The sequence below is a fragment of the Triticum aestivum genome, chromosome 7A, assembly GCF_018294505.1.
Source record: "Triticum aestivum cultivar Chinese Spring chromosome 7A, IWGSC CS RefSeq v2.1, whole genome shotgun sequence".
NCBI classification, from domain to species: Eukaryota; Viridiplantae; Streptophyta; class Magnoliopsida; order Poales; family Poaceae; genus Triticum; species Triticum aestivum.
Genome location: NC_057812.1, coordinates 659,637,960 through 659,655,787, shown reverse-complemented (window position 1 = coordinate 659,655,787; position 17,828 = coordinate 659,637,960).

The window sequence follows — 17,828 nt, the reverse complement described above, 5'->3', positions numbered from 1 at the left end:
CGTGTGTGTAATTAGGTGGTATGTATTTAGAACAATAAAATTAGCATAATCTGCACACTAAGAATTATCATGAGAAGTAGAAGCATTTATAACAGCTAACTGCTCATCAGGAAAACTATCATCAATAGATAGACGGTCATCAAGAACATTTTTCGTTCTAGACAAGTTATCTGCTATAGGATTTTCAGCTCCTTTTCTATTGACTATATGCAAATCAAACTCTTGTAATAAAAGAACCCACCTAATTAGTCTAGGTTTAGCATATTTTTCATAAGGTATTTAATAGTAGCATGATAAGTGTGAATAGTAACTTTAGAGTCAACATTATAAGGTCTGAATATATCACATGCAAACACAACTGCTAGAAATTCTTTCTCAGTAGTAGCATAATTTCTTTGAGCACTATCCAAGGTCTTGCTAGCATAATGAATAACATCTAATTTCTTATCAATTCTTTGACCTAGCACAGCACCAATAGCATAGTCACTAGCATCGCACATAATTTTAAAGGGGAAGTTCCAATCAGGTTTGTGAACAACATGTGCAATTATTAAAGCTTTCTTAAGTATTTCAAATTATTCCACACAATCATCATCGGAAAAAAATGAAACATATTTTTGTAGGAGATTAGTAAGAGGCCTAGCAATTTTAGAGAAGTCCTTAATAAACCTTGTATAAAAACCAGCATGACCAAGGAAACTTCTTATACCTTTAATATCTTTAGGACACGGCATTTTCTTAGTTGCAACAATTTTAGCTTTATCTACTTCTATGCCTCTTTCAGAAATTTTATGACCAAGTTCTGTACCTTCGTTTACCATGAAGTGGCAGTTCTCCCAATTCTAGACAAGATTAGTCTCCTCACATCTCTACAAAACTTTATAAAGATTGCTCAAGCAGTCATCAGAAGATGTTTCATAAACGGAAAAATCATCCATGAATACCTCAACAATTTTCTCACAGAAATTAAAGAATATTACAGTCATGCATCTTCGAAAGGCAGCAGGTATATTACATAAACCAGAAGGCATATGTCTATAAGCATAAGTTACAAAAGGACAAGTAAAAGTAGTTTCTTCTTAATCTTCTTATGATACAGTTATTTGTGAGAAACCAGAATAGCCATCAAGAAAGCAAAAGTGTGTATGCTTAGACAAGATTTCTAACATTTGATCAATGAAAGGCAAAGGGTAATGATCTTTTCTAGTAGGTTTATTAATTTTATAAAATCAATTACCATCCTATAATCCGTTACAATTCTTTTTGGAATATGTTCACTTTTGTCATTAGGAACAATAGTGATGCCACATTTCTTTGGGACACAATGAATAGGACTTACCCATCTACTATCAACTATAGGATAAGTTATACCTGTCTTCAGAAGTTTTAATATTTCAGCTCTTACCACATCCTTCATTTTACTATTCAAGCGACGTTGAGGATCGACAACTGGTGCATCAGGCTCCTTATTAATCTTATGTTGACACAGAGTAGGGCTAATGCCTTTAAGGCCGTCGAGAGTATATCCAATTGCAACACGATGCTGTTGGGTTTCGTAGTAATTTCAAAAAAAAATCCTACGCACACGCAAGATCATGTGATGCATAGCAACGAGAGGGGAGAGTGTTGTCTACGTACCCAACGCAGACCGACTACGGAAGCGCTGACACAACGTAGAGGAAGTAGTCGTACGTCTTCACGATCCAACCGATCAAGCACCGAAACTACGACACCTCCGAGTTCGAGCACACGTTCAGCTCGATGACGATCCCCGGACTCCGATCCAGCAAAGTGTCAGGGAAGAGTTCCGTCAGCACGACGGCGTGGTGACGATCTTGATGCACTACAGCAGCAGGGCTTCGCCTAAACTCCGCTACAGTATTATCGAGGACTATGGTGGCAGGGGGCACCGCACACGGCTAAGGAATAAATCACGTGGATCAACTTGTGTGTTTCTGGGGTGCCTCTGCCTCAGTATATAAAGGACTAGAGGGGGGAGGCTGGCCGGCCAAGCTTGGCGCGCCAGGAGAGTCCTACTCCCTCTGGGAGTAGGATTCCCCCCCCCCCCCCAATCCTAGTTGGAATAGGATTCACGGAGGGGGAAAAGAGAGAGAGGGGGCCGGCCACCTCTCCTAGTCCTAATAGGACTAGGGGAAGGGGGAGGCGCGCAGCCCATGTAGGGCTGCCTCTTCTCCTTTCCACTAAGGCCCATCATGGCCCATTTAGCTCCCGGGGGGTTCCGGTAACCTTCCCGGTACTCCGGTAAAATCCCGATTTCACCCGGAACACTTCCGATATCCAAACATAGGCTTCCAATATATCAATCTTTATGTCTCGACCATTTCGAGACTCCTCGTCATGTTCGTGATCACATCCGGGACTCCGAACAACCTTCGGTACATCAAAATGCATAAACTCATAATAACCTTAAGCGTAACCTTAAGCGTGCGGACCCTACGGGTTCGAGAACAATGTAGACATGACCGAGACACGTCTTCGGTCAATAACCAATAGCGGGACCTGGATGCCCATATTGGCTCCTACATATTCTACGAAGATCTTTATCGGTCAGACCGCATAACAACATACGTTGTTCCCTTTGTCATTGGTATGTTACTTGCCCGAGATTCGATCGTCGGTATTCCAGTACCTAGTTCAATCTCGTTACCGGCAAGTCTCTTTACTCGTTCTGTAATACATCATCCCGCAACTAACTCATTTAGTTGCAATGCTTGCAAGGCTTAAGTGATGTGCATTACCGAGAGGACCCAGAGATACCTCTCCGACAATCGGAGTGACAAAACCTAATCTCGAAATACGCCAACCCAACATTTACCTTTGGAGACACCTGTAATGCTCCTTTATAATCACCCAGTTACGTTGTGACGTTTGGTAGCACCCAAAGTGTTCCTCCGGCAAACGGGAGTTGCATAATCTCATAGTTATAGGAACATGTATAAGTCATGAAGAAAGCAATAGCAACATACTAAACGATCGGGTGCTGGGTCATGTCAATCAGATCATTCAACTAATGATGTGACCTCGTTAATCAAATAACAACTCATTGTTCATGGTTAGGAAACATAACTATCTTTGATTAACGAGCTAGTCAAGTAGAGGCATACTAGTGACACTTTGTTTGTCTATGTATTCACACATGTATTATGTTTCCGGTTAATACAATTCTAGCATGAATAATAAACATTTATCATGATTATAAGGAAATAAATAATAACTTTATTATTGCCTCTAGGGCATATTTCCTTCAGATGCTTCCTCAAAGTATTGAGTAATCTCTTTTGTTCGTGCACTAAAAGGTTAGCATTGATAATAACATGATATATCTTCTTTTCATCAATATAAACATATTGCAATGTAGCAGGGAGTTTTTTAATTCGAACACAAGATCACTCGTAGGTGGTAGGGGGTCTCCCATAGTTTCAACATGCAAATTATATTTAAGGATAGGCGCTTGCCAAAATAATATTTCATCTACTTCATTTCTTTCATTCATATGCATCTCGTTTTCATTACGAACATTTTTTGCAAAAATATGATCTTTCTTCTTCAAAAGTTCCCCGAACATTCTTCGAATTTGCGAACAAAATATGGAAGCACGAACATTTTTAGAATATGTGAACAAATTTGGAAATGCTTTTTGAATTGATGAACACAATTTAAAAATGAAAACATTTTTCAAATTCCCCCGGAAATTTTCTGAATTTTACAACAAATATTCAGAAACATGAATTATTTATGAATTTGCCGAACAAATTTCAAAAGTGGGAACTTCTTTTGAAATTCCCAAATATTTTCTAAATTTGTGAACAAAAACATAAAATGTAAAAAAAATAAAAATTTGAAATTAGTACTTTTTATAATTTTCGAACTTTCTTGTAATACTTATTTTTTTGGAATTTCTGAACTAAGTTTCAACCCAGGATCATTTATTAAAAAAAGAACAACATTTTAAAAATGCGAACATTTGATGAAAAAGAAGAAAACTTGAAAAAGAACAAAAAAAGAATACAAAAAGAGAAACATAAAAAAAGGAAAAAGAAACGGGAAAACAGGAAAAAAAAAGGAAAAAAGACGAAAAAGAAAAAATCATTCCCTTCGAGAACGTTCCCACATCCGGGATCGGAGAGGTGTCCGTCTCGCTGCTAAATGGACCGCCCTGTGTCGGTCTGCCGTCACAATTTCGGCCGGGCACACTTGCGCGGCTGTTTCATCTTTTTTCTCTTTCTTTCTTTTCCTTTCTTTTTTCTTTTTCATTTTTCTGTTTCTGTTTCTCTTTCTTTTATTTCTTTTGTTTTCCTTTTTCCTTTATTCTTTTTATTTTTACATTATACAATGTTCATTGCACGTGTATACACAAAAATGTTCATTGTATATTTTAAGGCAATGTTCACCCTATATTACGAAAATGTTCCACATATTGTTTTTAATGCTCATAGTGTATTTAAAATTGTTCAGTGCATATCACAAATATATTCACCATATTTAAATAATTGTTCAGTCTATATCATAAAAATATTCAATGTGTACTTAAATACTGTTCAGCCTATATAACAAAAAAAATTGGTTTGTATTTTAAAAATTCTTCAGTGTGTATTACAAATTGTTCAATATGTATGTAAAAATTGTTCATCATATAAAATATTCAATCAATGTTTGGAATTTTGAAATTTTGTTCATGTTTTCCAAATTTTTGTTCACTGTATGTAAAAAAGTGTGGATCGTGTATAGAAAAATTGTTCAGTGTGCATTTGAAAAAAAGTTCACCGTATATTAAAAAACAGTGGGAATTTGAAAATTTTTATCATATACTAAAGAAATTTCAGATTGTATTTTTAAATTCCTTTTAAAAAAACCATATTTTCAAAAATTTGTTCGAAATTTCGAATTTAGATACTTTTCGTGCTAGTTCTTGTTGGACTGTGCCTCTCTTTAGTTATTGAAAAACCATCAGCTCAAGTGGATCTCCACGCACGCGACAAACCTGTAGGTACGTCCTGCGTTCGATCCTCTCCCTCGTGTCTTTTTGGGAAAAAAATCACATTTTCCAACTATGTTGGGCCTCGCATCTTTTTGGGATTTTTATCACATTTCCAACTATGTTGGGCCGGCTTAGTCAGGTAGACTCTGCGCGAAAGCTCGACTATTGGGATACCTCCATGAGAAGGCCGACCACAGGCAGCGCACAACGACTGGATCCAAACATTGATCCCAGTCTCAATTCCTTTCCAAATTAGCAGGGCTGGATCCCAGTCTCTTTTCCTTTTCAAATTTTCCAAATTAGCTTTCTTAGCAGACTTGGATCCCGTCTCAATTCCTTTCCAAATTACTCCCTTCGTCCCATAATATAAGAGCGTTTTGTCAAAAACGCTCTTGTATCATAATATGTTTCACTATTGTCAAAAACGCTCTTATATTATGGAACGGAGCGAGTAGTCTTTTTAGCAGGCCTGGATCCCTTCTCAATTTCTTTCCAAATTAGGTTCCTTATTTTCTGTCACGTTGAGGAAGGCATGCATTGCTTTCCTTATTATCATGTCTCAGTTTTCTGTCTGAAATCTGTTGATTCGTCGTGAACTGATTTTTCCATAATATCCTATCTCAATTCCTTCTCAAAGCCTTTCCTTATTTCCGTCGCTGCACGCTGCAAGCACAGTTCAAATCTTATATAAATTAGGAGGACTTAATATAAGAATGCGAGGTGGGACTATTCAACTAGCACAGAGGTTGCGAGTTCGATTTGCAACACTCACAAATATTTTTGACCTCCAAGCACTGCCAACGTTCACGATGGGTGTGTTCAAGATGTGTATGGGGTTCTGCGACAAGTACAAAAAATCAATTAGAGAATTTTGGTGGGGTGAGGAGGAGGGACACCGGAAAGTACACTGGATGGCTCGGGACAATGACGAGACCGAAGAGAGGAGGGGGCATTGGCTTTAGAGATATGGCTAGTTTTAATCAAGCCTTGCTGGCTAGGCAAGGGTGGAGATTGCTACAGAACCCGGACAGTCTTTGTGCAAGAGTGCTCAAATCCAAGTACTATCCAAATGGCGAGTTGTTGGACACGGTCTTTGCCTCAGATGCATCATAATCATGGAAAGGCATTGAGTTTGGGCTTGAACTCCTTAAGAAGGGACTTATCTGGCGCGTTGGGAACGGGAAAAATATCCAAATCACAAGAGATCAATGGATTCTGAGAGGAGAGGGCCTTAAAGTGGCTAAACCCTCAGGGAGGACGAGGATCAGATGGGTGAACCAACTCATAGACCCCACCAGTAGGAGCTGGAACCAAGAGCTTGTTCACAGGATCTTTAGCCCTTTCGATGCAACGGAAATCCTTAAGATCAGGATTCCGCAAAGAGAAGTGGAAGACTTTGTTGCATGGCATTATGAAAAAATGGGTGTTTTCACGGTCAGGAGCGCGTAGAGATTGGCTATGAATGTAAAGGGAGCCGGGGCACAAACATCTAGCCCATCGGCAAAGCACGACGACAGGAGCATATGGGATACCATATGGAAAGCGAAGCTACCAGAGAAGATTAAATTTTTTGGCTGGAGGGTGGCTACGAATACTCTAGCAACCAAGTCAAACAAATGCAGATGCACCTTGCCCACGGACAACACCTGTGGTATCTGTGGCGCAGCGGATGAAAATGAATACCATGCGCTGGTATCATGCACTAAGAGCAGGGCCCTTCGCCATGCTATGAGGGCACACTGAAGATTACCGAAGGAGAATGCGTTCTGGTATACCGGGGAGGACTGACTACAGGGCCTCCTATGTGCAGGCACTGAAGATGTACGAAACAAGATCATGCTTCTGCTTTGGCGTGTCTGGTTCCTACGGGAAAATATTGTGCATGGCAATGGTAAGGAATCCATCTCAGGATCAGTGGCGTTCTTGATCATGTATGAGCAGGAGGTTAATGCATCACAGGACAAGAAAGACAATGCGAACAGTATCTGCTGTCGGAACCTGTTTGGGGATCAGGTTCTGCAGAGCCCTACAGTCACTACCAATCAGTGGTTGCCCCCGCCTGCTGGGACGGCTAAACTAAATACTAATGCAGCGTTTGATGCGGCTTCAAGGCAGAGCGTGTGCGGGGCTATTGATAGATACGAGCAGGGGCTGGCCTTTTTCTCGCTGGGACACAACCTGAACCAATGTGAGTCCGCGGAGGAAGCTGAAAGCCTGTCTCTGCTGTATGGTCTCTGAGAGCTGTCTAAATACTTTAAGGGTGCAATTTTAATTGAGGTGGACTGCCTTTCCCTGGCTAAAGCGCTGATTCCGGGTTCAACAAACAAATCAAGGCTCTTCCCAATCATTGCTAATATCAATGCTGAGCTAAGTGCCTTCAGGTCCTACAAGATTGATTGGATCAAAAGAGACCAGAATAAAGTAGCTCACCACCTAGCTGCTCATGCCAAGAGATCGGGCGACTTTCTCCAACTGGGTTGTACCGGATGAGCTGAAGGAGATATTTTTAAATGATTGTAATACGACTGGTTGACCCGTTGCTGGGTGTTCCTCAAAAAATATTATTTTGACCCAGCCTTTTACCCCAGATGTGGGTCGTCTTCGTTGGGCTTGATTTGCATGGGTCGGTTTCATTGGGATTGGGTCGCATCTATGTTTTAGTGCGTATAATAAGCAAAACTAACGATTAACAGTTTCTCAAAAAAACTAACGATTAACGACGTACGGGCAGAAGCGTTAACCCTTTTATTAGTAGGTATAGATATAGATATAGAGGTATAGATATAGATTAGCTTGAGAATATCTAGACAGTCTATAATTAGTAGACATATAGATAAGAAGTATAGATAGATAGATACAGATATAGATATAGATATATAGATATATACTCACTTCATCCTTTATGTAAGGTGTATTTGTTTTTTTGATAAAATTTCAGAATGTAAGTTATATTTTTTCTAGTTCCTCATAATTCTCTCACTAGCCCTTCAGAAAAACAAAAGTATATCTCTCCCGACTATATGTATCTCTCCTTGTAGCAAAAGAAGAAAAGTATCTCTGTCGGTTGCGCGTATCTCTTACTTCTTTAGACTCACTGATTTAGGGCATCTGCAACGCCAACCCTCAAACCGCCTGCATACGTCCGAGTCGCGTTGCTGGGACCATGGAAGCCATCCAACGCGGGTCTGTATCGGTCCGCAGGGCAGTCCGGACGTGTTTGCTCCCGCAAACCGGAGACGGATGTAGTGTGGCTTCGCGGGCGTCCAGGCAGCAACAATGCCCATTCTAACCGCCCTGACCCACCCAAACCCCCACCTTCCTCGCCTGCGCGCGTTCTCGCCAGACGCTAGCTACCTGCATTCATGTCGCCGTAGAGCACACCATTGCACATTGAAGACGGCTCAGGGCGGACGTGACCTCTCACTACATCCGTCATTGAAATGGCACGCCAGCCGAGGACGCCTTTGTTGCACGCCTGGCTGAATACGTCTCCTTGCTGCATTCAAACGCCTCCATTAAACCCACGTGGAAGCCGAGAAACCTACTCCGGCCACACATCCGTTCACGAGCAGGCCAGCATTAAAAACAACACCGGGGAAGCCCTTCCCGTCCGCACGCAATTTAAAGGAGGCTAGACACCGAGCAAGAGTTGCACCACTCCGCCGCTTCCCATCTCCCCCTTTCCTCATTTTCTCCACCCTTTTGATGGCATCCGACGAGTAGGAAGAGCAATTCTCTAGCATAAAAGCTGGCTGGATGGCGATATGAGTGACGCAGCTCGCTCCTCCACCTCCAAGCCAGACGGAGCAAGTTGCCGCTCCAAGACAACTCTCGGAGAGTGGTGATGTGACGCCCGGATATTTAAGCTACAGTAAAACTCTCCTAATGATGCCATGTCATCTTTGATTACTATTGCTAAACTTTCGTTAGTTCAAACCGATTCAAAATCAATTCAAAAAAATAGCAAACAACAAAAGTTTTTAAAAGTTGAAACAAAAATGTTCGGTGGATGCCGAATATTACGAGGGTAATTATAGTGGAGCAAACATATTTTTATAAAATACCTAAATGCCCTAAAATGAAATAAAATAGAAAGAAAATACAAAAAGGAAAAGCAAACAGAAAACAAAAAAAGAGAAACCCCCCCGGGCCGTGGCCCAACTGGGCCAAACCACCAGGCCCAGCCGGCCACCCACCCCCCACTCCTTATCCACTACACCACCCCCACCCACTCCACCGACACCCCACAACCCCCCCCCCCCCCCCCCCGAAAATATCACTACAAGAAATATGTCAACTTATGACCACCACTATTGGTCACTGAATGGTCACAAATTTCCATTTATGACCTTTTTGTGACCAAAAACATAAGGTCAAAAGCTGGGCGTAGTAAACTGACTACAGCGACCTTTAACAAAAGGTCGTTGATCCTATGACCTTCTGTTTTGGTCGCTAGCTCTCTCCCCAGGCCATGTCGGATCCGACGTGGCAAAATTGTGACCAATTGAAAAGGTCAAAAATTAGAATCGGCCCGGTCCATTTCGGTGCTTTAGATGGGCCGAGCCCATTAATTCAGCCTTTTTAATATATATATATATATATATATATATATATATATATATATATATATATATTTCAATATGGGCCTAGCCCAACAATTCGGCCTTTTCAATATATATTTTTCTGTTAATTTTCGCTAGCTACATGGGCCTAGCCCATTTTATTTTCTAGGACGTGGCCTTCTATAATTCATTTCTTTTTTGGGCCTCAGCCCTTTTACAGCCCAATTTATTTTAGGCCTCCACAACATACATTTAGAAGCTTGACATCACAAGGACAGCAATTCCAGCATGACATATCAACATGTACGCATGTATCCAAACCATTTTATTTCTTTCAACAGCCACAGCCACAAAGTAGATAGTAGATACATTCAACAGACTAAATTAACATAGGAATGAAGCAACAAAGGGCAGCCCGAGTAGAGGAACTACATGGTACTACAACTACATGGGACTACAGCTACCATTTCTATTTCTACCAGCAGTAGTAGGGACTACCAAGGAGCTAAACGAACAGCGACCGAGCTAAACTAACAGCGATCATCCATCATCAATCAGTGACAGTAGCAATGAGTGGCAGCGGCGACGTTCGAGAGAGCCCCTCCCCCTGATGCTGCTTGGTTGCCTGCTACTGCTTGGTGTGCTGCATCACTAGTCACCCTGCACAGCAAGAATTTTAGCTTTACATAAGGTTTACAAGAACAGGACCCTGATACATGAGATTGACATTCACAAGCTATTTGCATTTATATTTAGAACTGGGTCACACCATTTGCATTACTAGTTATGTATTGACATATTAATCTAAAAGAACATATATAGAAACATATGAATTTTATTTCTGAATACCATTACAGAAGTACTAAAAAACAAGAGCTCATTACACAAGAATCCAGGAAGACCCATCAATTATGCGCCGGAGCAGGAGATGTGCAACCAGATCAAATAGTAGATTCGAGCAAGAAGGATGTACTACCTGAAATGGGAAACTAGGAGGCCAATCCGACGAGTCCCACCCAAGCTGTGGAAGGAGCAGCGGTAGCAGCTGCAGAAGGACTCGGCGGCCCAGACACCGTCATGGACCTGGTAGGTGACGACGACATGGTAGTGGTGGAAGCCGCCGCCGAGGCCGACCGCGCCTACGGCGTCCTCGTCGTCCTGCAAGGCGATGAGGACGGTCTGGTCGGCGTTGAGCCAGTGGTCGTGGTTCCTGTAAAAACTACAGGAAACTTAATTACTTCTCAATACTGTGGGGTCACACTTTGAGAAAACATGTCTATCTATATACAAACTTGAAAGATAATCCATGCAAAGGTTCAGTGGATCCAAATAAACATGCACATCAGAAAACTAGAGGAACAGACAGTCAACACGTATATATCTAGTCAATAAAATATGCATGCAAAGTTGTACTGATGTAGACATGCTTTCACATCAAAATTCAGAAACATCATAGTCTCACTGCATCTCAAAATCAAGTCGATCTAACATGTAGGCACTGATTAACAGATCCAATAATACTAATGCAATTGTAATCATACGACAGAACAGAGTACAGGAGGCTCGATCGTTCAACATTTCCAGTGCAAGCATTGTACAAAGAAAAACAAATTAAGACCCAATAAGACACTATTACAGTACAGTATGACGGCGTCTATTGCCTCGATCGTTCAACATTTCCAGTGCAAGCATTGTACAAAGCAAAACACCCAATAAGACACTATTACAGTACAGTACGATGGCGTCTATTGCCCATCTAGAAAACAAGGTGACATACTGCAGGTTCAAAAATTTCCTACCAGTAATGATACGTTTGTACAATGGTTGGTGTATGCGGAGCTCGTCATTGTATGATGTATAACAGATGTTGTATAACAGAGAAGAATGGCAAAAAAACATTTGGTGGCATTGAGATGTTGACAGAAGTATGCAAAAAAGCTACTCAGTTGCTAGCAAGATGAATCAACGAGAACTGTGAAGGTTGGAGTCTAGAAAGGTATTCCCTGTTCGAAATCGACTATGACAGCAGTTAAGCTATGCATCATTCTTGGCGGTGGATCTCATCCCTGTCATTTTTAGCAATCACTGCACGTAAAAGAAGTAAAGCATGACAGTTGTATTGATTTTCAAACACACAAAAATGAAGGAGCAAAAGGCAGCCAAAATATAACTGCAGGGCCCTCTTAACAAATAATGTTTGTGCTCAGTCTGTTAGTACAAACACTACTATATCTGCCAAATGCATAGGCCAATTAATATGCCTATTTATATAAATGGATTATATCGACTAAGAACAATGTCATCTTTTAGGAAGAAAGGGCGCAACTAGATTCAAGAGCAATATGATGCATGTGTGGTCTCCCGACAGGACCAGTGCAGATGCAACCACCCATGCCATTTTTTTCCCACCCTGTGAACTTCCATAATGTCCATGATCTACTAAGTGTTGCAGCATTTATATTCCAACTAGCAGCATGTTATAGTCCAAGTTGAAGTAGAAAAGAAACCCAGGAATGAATTAAATCTGCTCAATGTTGACTGAAAGTATCAAGTTGCAGCCAAAGTGATACGGCCATGTCGCTGTTCTGCTACCTACTACTCATGATGCAGAGTTTTCTTAGAATTTAATGGCCAACAGACAGCTCCTAACTGAACCTGAACGTGAACCTGAAGCTGAATGAATGGTCCCAAGAAATCGCGATGGGCCTGAACCTGAACCTCGTCTTGACAACCCCTGACTGAACCTCAACTATCAAGTTATCAAGTGCTTTTCACATGATTGGGACTAGTAGAAGCGAGAAGTAGGGCTGCCTTACATGAGGATGTTGAGCGGGAGGCCACTGGCGGCGAAGTCGGCGCGAACTTGCGGACAGATTCCAACAAGGAGAGGTCCAGCTCCATCACCTCCACGCTCGCGCCGGGGGTCTCGGCGAGGACGGCCTGGCGGATGGCCTCTGCGGCGGCGAGGTTGCGGATGGCCATGACGACGTGGGCACCGCGCGCCGTCTCCGCGCCGATCCCGCTCGACGCACCTGTCAGTGGCAGGCAACCGATTCAGCGAATCGAATCAGATGGAACGAGGGAGGGAGCAGAGAGGACCAAGAAAAAGATGAGGACTCGTCACCTGCCATCGCGCGACGCTGCCACTGGCTCCCTCTCCACCGCGCCATCGTCCAGCTCCGGGACGCGATGGGCGTCACTGCGGGACGCATCGAGGAAGGAGGTGGTGGCGGGACGCGCCGCTGCAGGACAGGGAGGAGGTGGCGGCAGCGAGGAGATGAGGGAGGGGGTGGATCTTGCCGCCGCCATGGCCATGGCCGTGCCGTGCGGCTAGATTGGTGGGCGTCGAAGAGGGCGGAGCACAGTCACCGCCGCCGCGCCGGAATTGGTGGGAACGCCACCCTTGAAATCCTAGCCGTGGGAAGGGGTTGGGGATGAGCTACCGGGGATGCAAGAGGCGGATCTGGCCGGAGGGGAGGGAAGAGCGGAGGCAGGGAGCTCAGATCTGGGCTGCACACCGGCGAGGCCCGCCGGAACACGCCGGAACAAGAGGCGTAGGTGGCGGCAGCAAGGGTTTCGGGGGAGGGATTGTGGGTGCGTGAGGGAACGAGGAGCAGAGAAAGAAAGGAGGCAAAGAAAGAAAGGAGGCGGGGGGTGGATGGAAAACGTCCACGAGTAGAGCTAGGGTTTCGGCTTAGGTGGGTTGGGGTTGGTGGGGTGGGCCGAGGACTGCCGTTGGATCCGCGAGCATCCGACGGTGTTCCAGGCATGATCCGCGTGAGACGTCCACGGACCAATCAAAGTGCAGTACCACGTTATGACCATTTAAATTGGTCGTAGTTGACTAAAAATAGCGTGTTAAAATCATATCAGCTATTTTATGACCTGAGAAAATTCAAAAAGAAAATGAAAAACATTCTCATTGTGTCACCAAACGTGAATAAGTTTTCAGGAAAAGTAGCAAACATGAAATAAGATAAATATCTTTAAAAATATGTCATGAGAAATGAGTTTTTTGGCAAAAAAAACATTTTCCATTTTTCGAGTGCCCGAAATGAGTTTTTTTTGTGAAGGACCTACAATATTTGTTGCAAAATTGGACCAAATCAATTTTCTAAAATACTAGGACATATTTAATGCACAATTGACAAAATGGTTGGGTGTCAAAAGCCTTGATCCACCTCTGGTGAAAAAGACAAATCTCCGCTGATTCAGCTGGAAACGGGTCAAATTTAAACTGCAGGTGCCTCATAGTTTGCTATTTATTTTTTCCAAAAATCATTTATAGGTACATAAGTATCTATTTAATCAGACAAACACCAAAAAAATTCCAAGATTCAACCACTAGCTAGGAACGGTCATTCCCGCCGTTTTGACCGCATTTTGAAACGGGCATAAAAAATTCAAAAAAATCAAAAAATTGGGAAACCTTCGCATTATGTCATTATATGTGGACAAGTTAGCAGCAAAAATAACAAACTTGTACTATGACAATTATTTTAAAAAAGCGTTCTTAGAAACGAGCTATCACGTATGAAGGTTAGTGGCTTTCAAGCCAAATGATCAATCTTATGGCCACATTCATGGCATAGTTTGTTCAAATGATCTCATATTGTGCACAAGGGTGCATATTGGAATTCCAAACAATGTTGCCTCAGGAAGTTTTCATTTTCTTTGCATGGAAAATTCATTTTCCATTTTTCGAGTGCCTGAAATGAGGTTTTTTGTGAAGGACCTACCATATATTTGTTGCAAATTGTACCAAATCATTTTTATAAAATACTAGGACATATTTAATGCACAATTGACAAAATGGTTGGGTGTCAAAAGTTTAGATCCACCTCTGGTGAAAAAGACAAATTCCCGCCGATTCAGCTGGAAGCGGGTCAAATTTGAACTGCAGCTGCCTCATAGTTTGCTATTTATTTTTTCCAAAAATCATTTCTAGGTACATAAGTATCTATTTAATCAGATAAACACCAAAAAAATTCCAAGATTCAACCACTAGCTAGGAACGGTCATTCCCGCCGTTTTGACCGCATTTTGAAACGGGTATAAAAAATTCAAAAAAAATCAAAAAATTGGAAAACCTTCGCATTGTGTCATCATATGTGGCCAAGTTCCTAGGAAAAATAACAAACTTGTAATACGGCAATTATTTTAAAAAAAGTGTTCTCAGAAATGAGCTATCATGTGTGGAGATCAATGGCTTTCAAGCCAAATGATCAATCTTATGGCCACATTCATGGCATAGTTTGTTCAAATGATCTCATATTATGCACAGGGGTGCATATTGGAATGGCAAACAATGTTGCCTAAGGAAGTTTTCATTTTATTTGGACGAAAAAACCATTTTTCATTTTTCGAGTGCCCAAAAGGAGGTTTTTTTGTGAAGGAACTACCAAATAATTGTTGCAAAATTGGACAAAATAAATTTTCTAAAATACTAGGACATATTTAATGCACAATTGACAAAATGGTTGGGTGCAAAAAGTTTTTATCCACCTCTCGTGAAAAAGACAAATTTCCGCCGATTTAGCTGGAAGCGGGTCAAATTTGAACTGCAGCTGCCTCATAGTTTGCTATTTTTTTCCAAAAATCATTTCTAGGTACATAAGTATCTATTTAATCAGAGAAACACCAAAAAAATTCCAAGATTCAACCACTAGCTAGGAACGGTCAAGCCCGCCGTTTTGACCGCATTTTGAAACTGGCATAAAAAATTCAAAAAAAAATCAAAAAATTGGAAAACCTTCGCATTGTGTCATTATATGTGACCAAGTTCCCAGGAAAAATAACAAACTTGTAATACGGCAATTATTTTAAAAAAGTGTTCTCAGAAATGAGCTATCATCTCTGAAGATTCATGGCCTTCAAGCCAAATGATCAATCTTATGGCCACATTCGTGGCATAGTTTGTTCAAATGATCTCATATTGTGCACAAGGGTGCATATTGGAATGGCAAACAATGTTGCCTAAGGAAGTTTTCATTTTCTTTGGACGAAAAAACCATTTTTCATTTTTCGAGTGCCCAAAATGAGGTTTTTTTGTGAAGGAACTACCAAATAATTGTTGCAAAATTGGACCAAATAAATTTTCTAAAATACTAGGACATATTTAATGCACAATTGACAAAATGGTTGGGTGCAAAAAGTTTTTATCCACCTCTCGTGAAAAAGACAAATTTCCGCCGATTTAGCTGGAAGCGGGTCAAATTTGAACTGCAGCTGCCTCATAGTTTGCTATTTTTTTCCAAAAATAATTTCTAGGTACATAAGTATCTATTTAATCAGAGAAACACCAAAAAAATTCCAAGATTCAACCACTAGCTAGGAACGGTCAAGCCCGCCGTTTTGACCGCATTTTGAAACAGGCATAAAAAATTCAAAAAAAATCAAAAAATTGGATAACCTTTGCATTGTGTCATTATATGTGACCAAGTTCCCAGGAAAAATAACAAACTTGTAATACAACAATTATTTTAAAAAAGTGTTCTCACAAATGAGCTATCATCTCTGAAGATTCATGGTCTTCAAGCCAAACGATCAATCTTATGGCCACATTCGTGGCAGAGTTTGTTCAAATGATCTCATATTGTGCACAAGGGTGCATATTGGAATGGCAAACAATGTTTCCTAAGGAAGTTTTCATTTTCTTTGGACGAAAAAACCATTTTTCATTTTTCGAGTGCCCAAAAGGAGGTTTTTTTGTGAAGGAACTACCAAATAATTGTTGCAAAATTGGACCAAATAAATTTTCTAAAATACTAGGACATATTTAATGCACAATTGACAAAATGGTTGGCTGCAAAAAGTTTTTATCCACCTCTCGTGAAAAAGACAAATTTCCGCCGATTTAGCTGGAAGCGGGTCAAATTTGAACTGCAGCTGCCTCATAGTTTGCTATTTATTTTTTCCAAAAATCATTTCTAGTTACGTAAGGACCTATTTAATCATAAATACATGGTTTAGTGGCGATACGTCGAGGTTTGGGCGGCGGCCGAGGGCCCCAACTCTAGAGCGCGTAAACTCGCATGCCCGTCGCATGGTCACGGCGCGACCGTGACGTTGCCATGTGTTCTGTGCGGCCTAGGCATGTCTAGTGGGTTGGGTACTCCCCAGGTTGGTGCTAGGAAGAAAATTACAACATAAGATTCTCACGAGGAGACCGATCGATGCTCAAACATGAATTAGCAGCCAAGTGTTTGATTAGCGGTACGGGAAATGCACATGGCCAATGGGCGTGAGTTTTGGCTGAGGATGATCATCTACTAAGGAGAATGTATTCACACATTTTTAGCTCAAAAGGAGGATCCTAGGTGGTACTTGCTTTGCAAAGTACCACGCTGGACAAAAATATGAATGTTGAAGCTGGGCTCAAAATAATAAATGGATTGAGCTGAAATTTTGTGGAGGATGGTTATTTGGGCATAGGAAAGCATTGTAGAAAATTGATACCATTTGGACATGCCAAAGTAGTACTTCCTTCACAATGCTCTTCTATGGACAGAAACTTGGGAAAACTAGTGAGAGAGATTGGTTGAATGAAATGAGCTCAAAATTGGTGTAGGTAAGTTACTTAGGTATGGTCATGCGCTGGTCAATTTTCAGATCATTTGGGTAAGCCTAGCTAGTACTTACTTCACAAAGCTTCTCTCGAGGTAGAAACTTTGGAAATTTCCCGAGAAAGATTTACTAGGAAAATTGAGCTGAATGTTATCATGTGGCAATGATTTGGGTATGGAAGAGTGCCCGAAAAGTTTGAGGGTAATAGGAGGGGTCTATATAACACTTGCTTTGCAACATGCCAATTTGGCCATAAAATATAAATTGAACCTGGGCTCACATAGATGATTTGACTGAGCTGCAATTTGGAGGAGGGTGATAATTTGGGCATATGAAGAAACTGTATAAATTTCATGTCATTTAGAGATATTAAAAAGGTACTTCCTTCACAATGCTTCTAGGTGGACAAAAACTTTGGAAATTTGCCGAGGAAGATTTGCTAGGCAAATGGAGCTGAATTTTGTCATGCGGTAATGATTTGGATAGGAAAGAGTGCCCAAAAATTCCTAGGGCAATCAAGAATATATAAATAGCACTTCCTTCATAAAGTGCTGTTGTGAACATAATAGGAAAATGAATATTGTTGAATTAGTTTTGAACTAGGCAAGGAAGGATTTTTACATATTTGATGAAGATATGACCCAAAGAATTTATGAGATTTTTTTGGGAATTTTGGGAATAATAGAAATATAGGTTGCTTC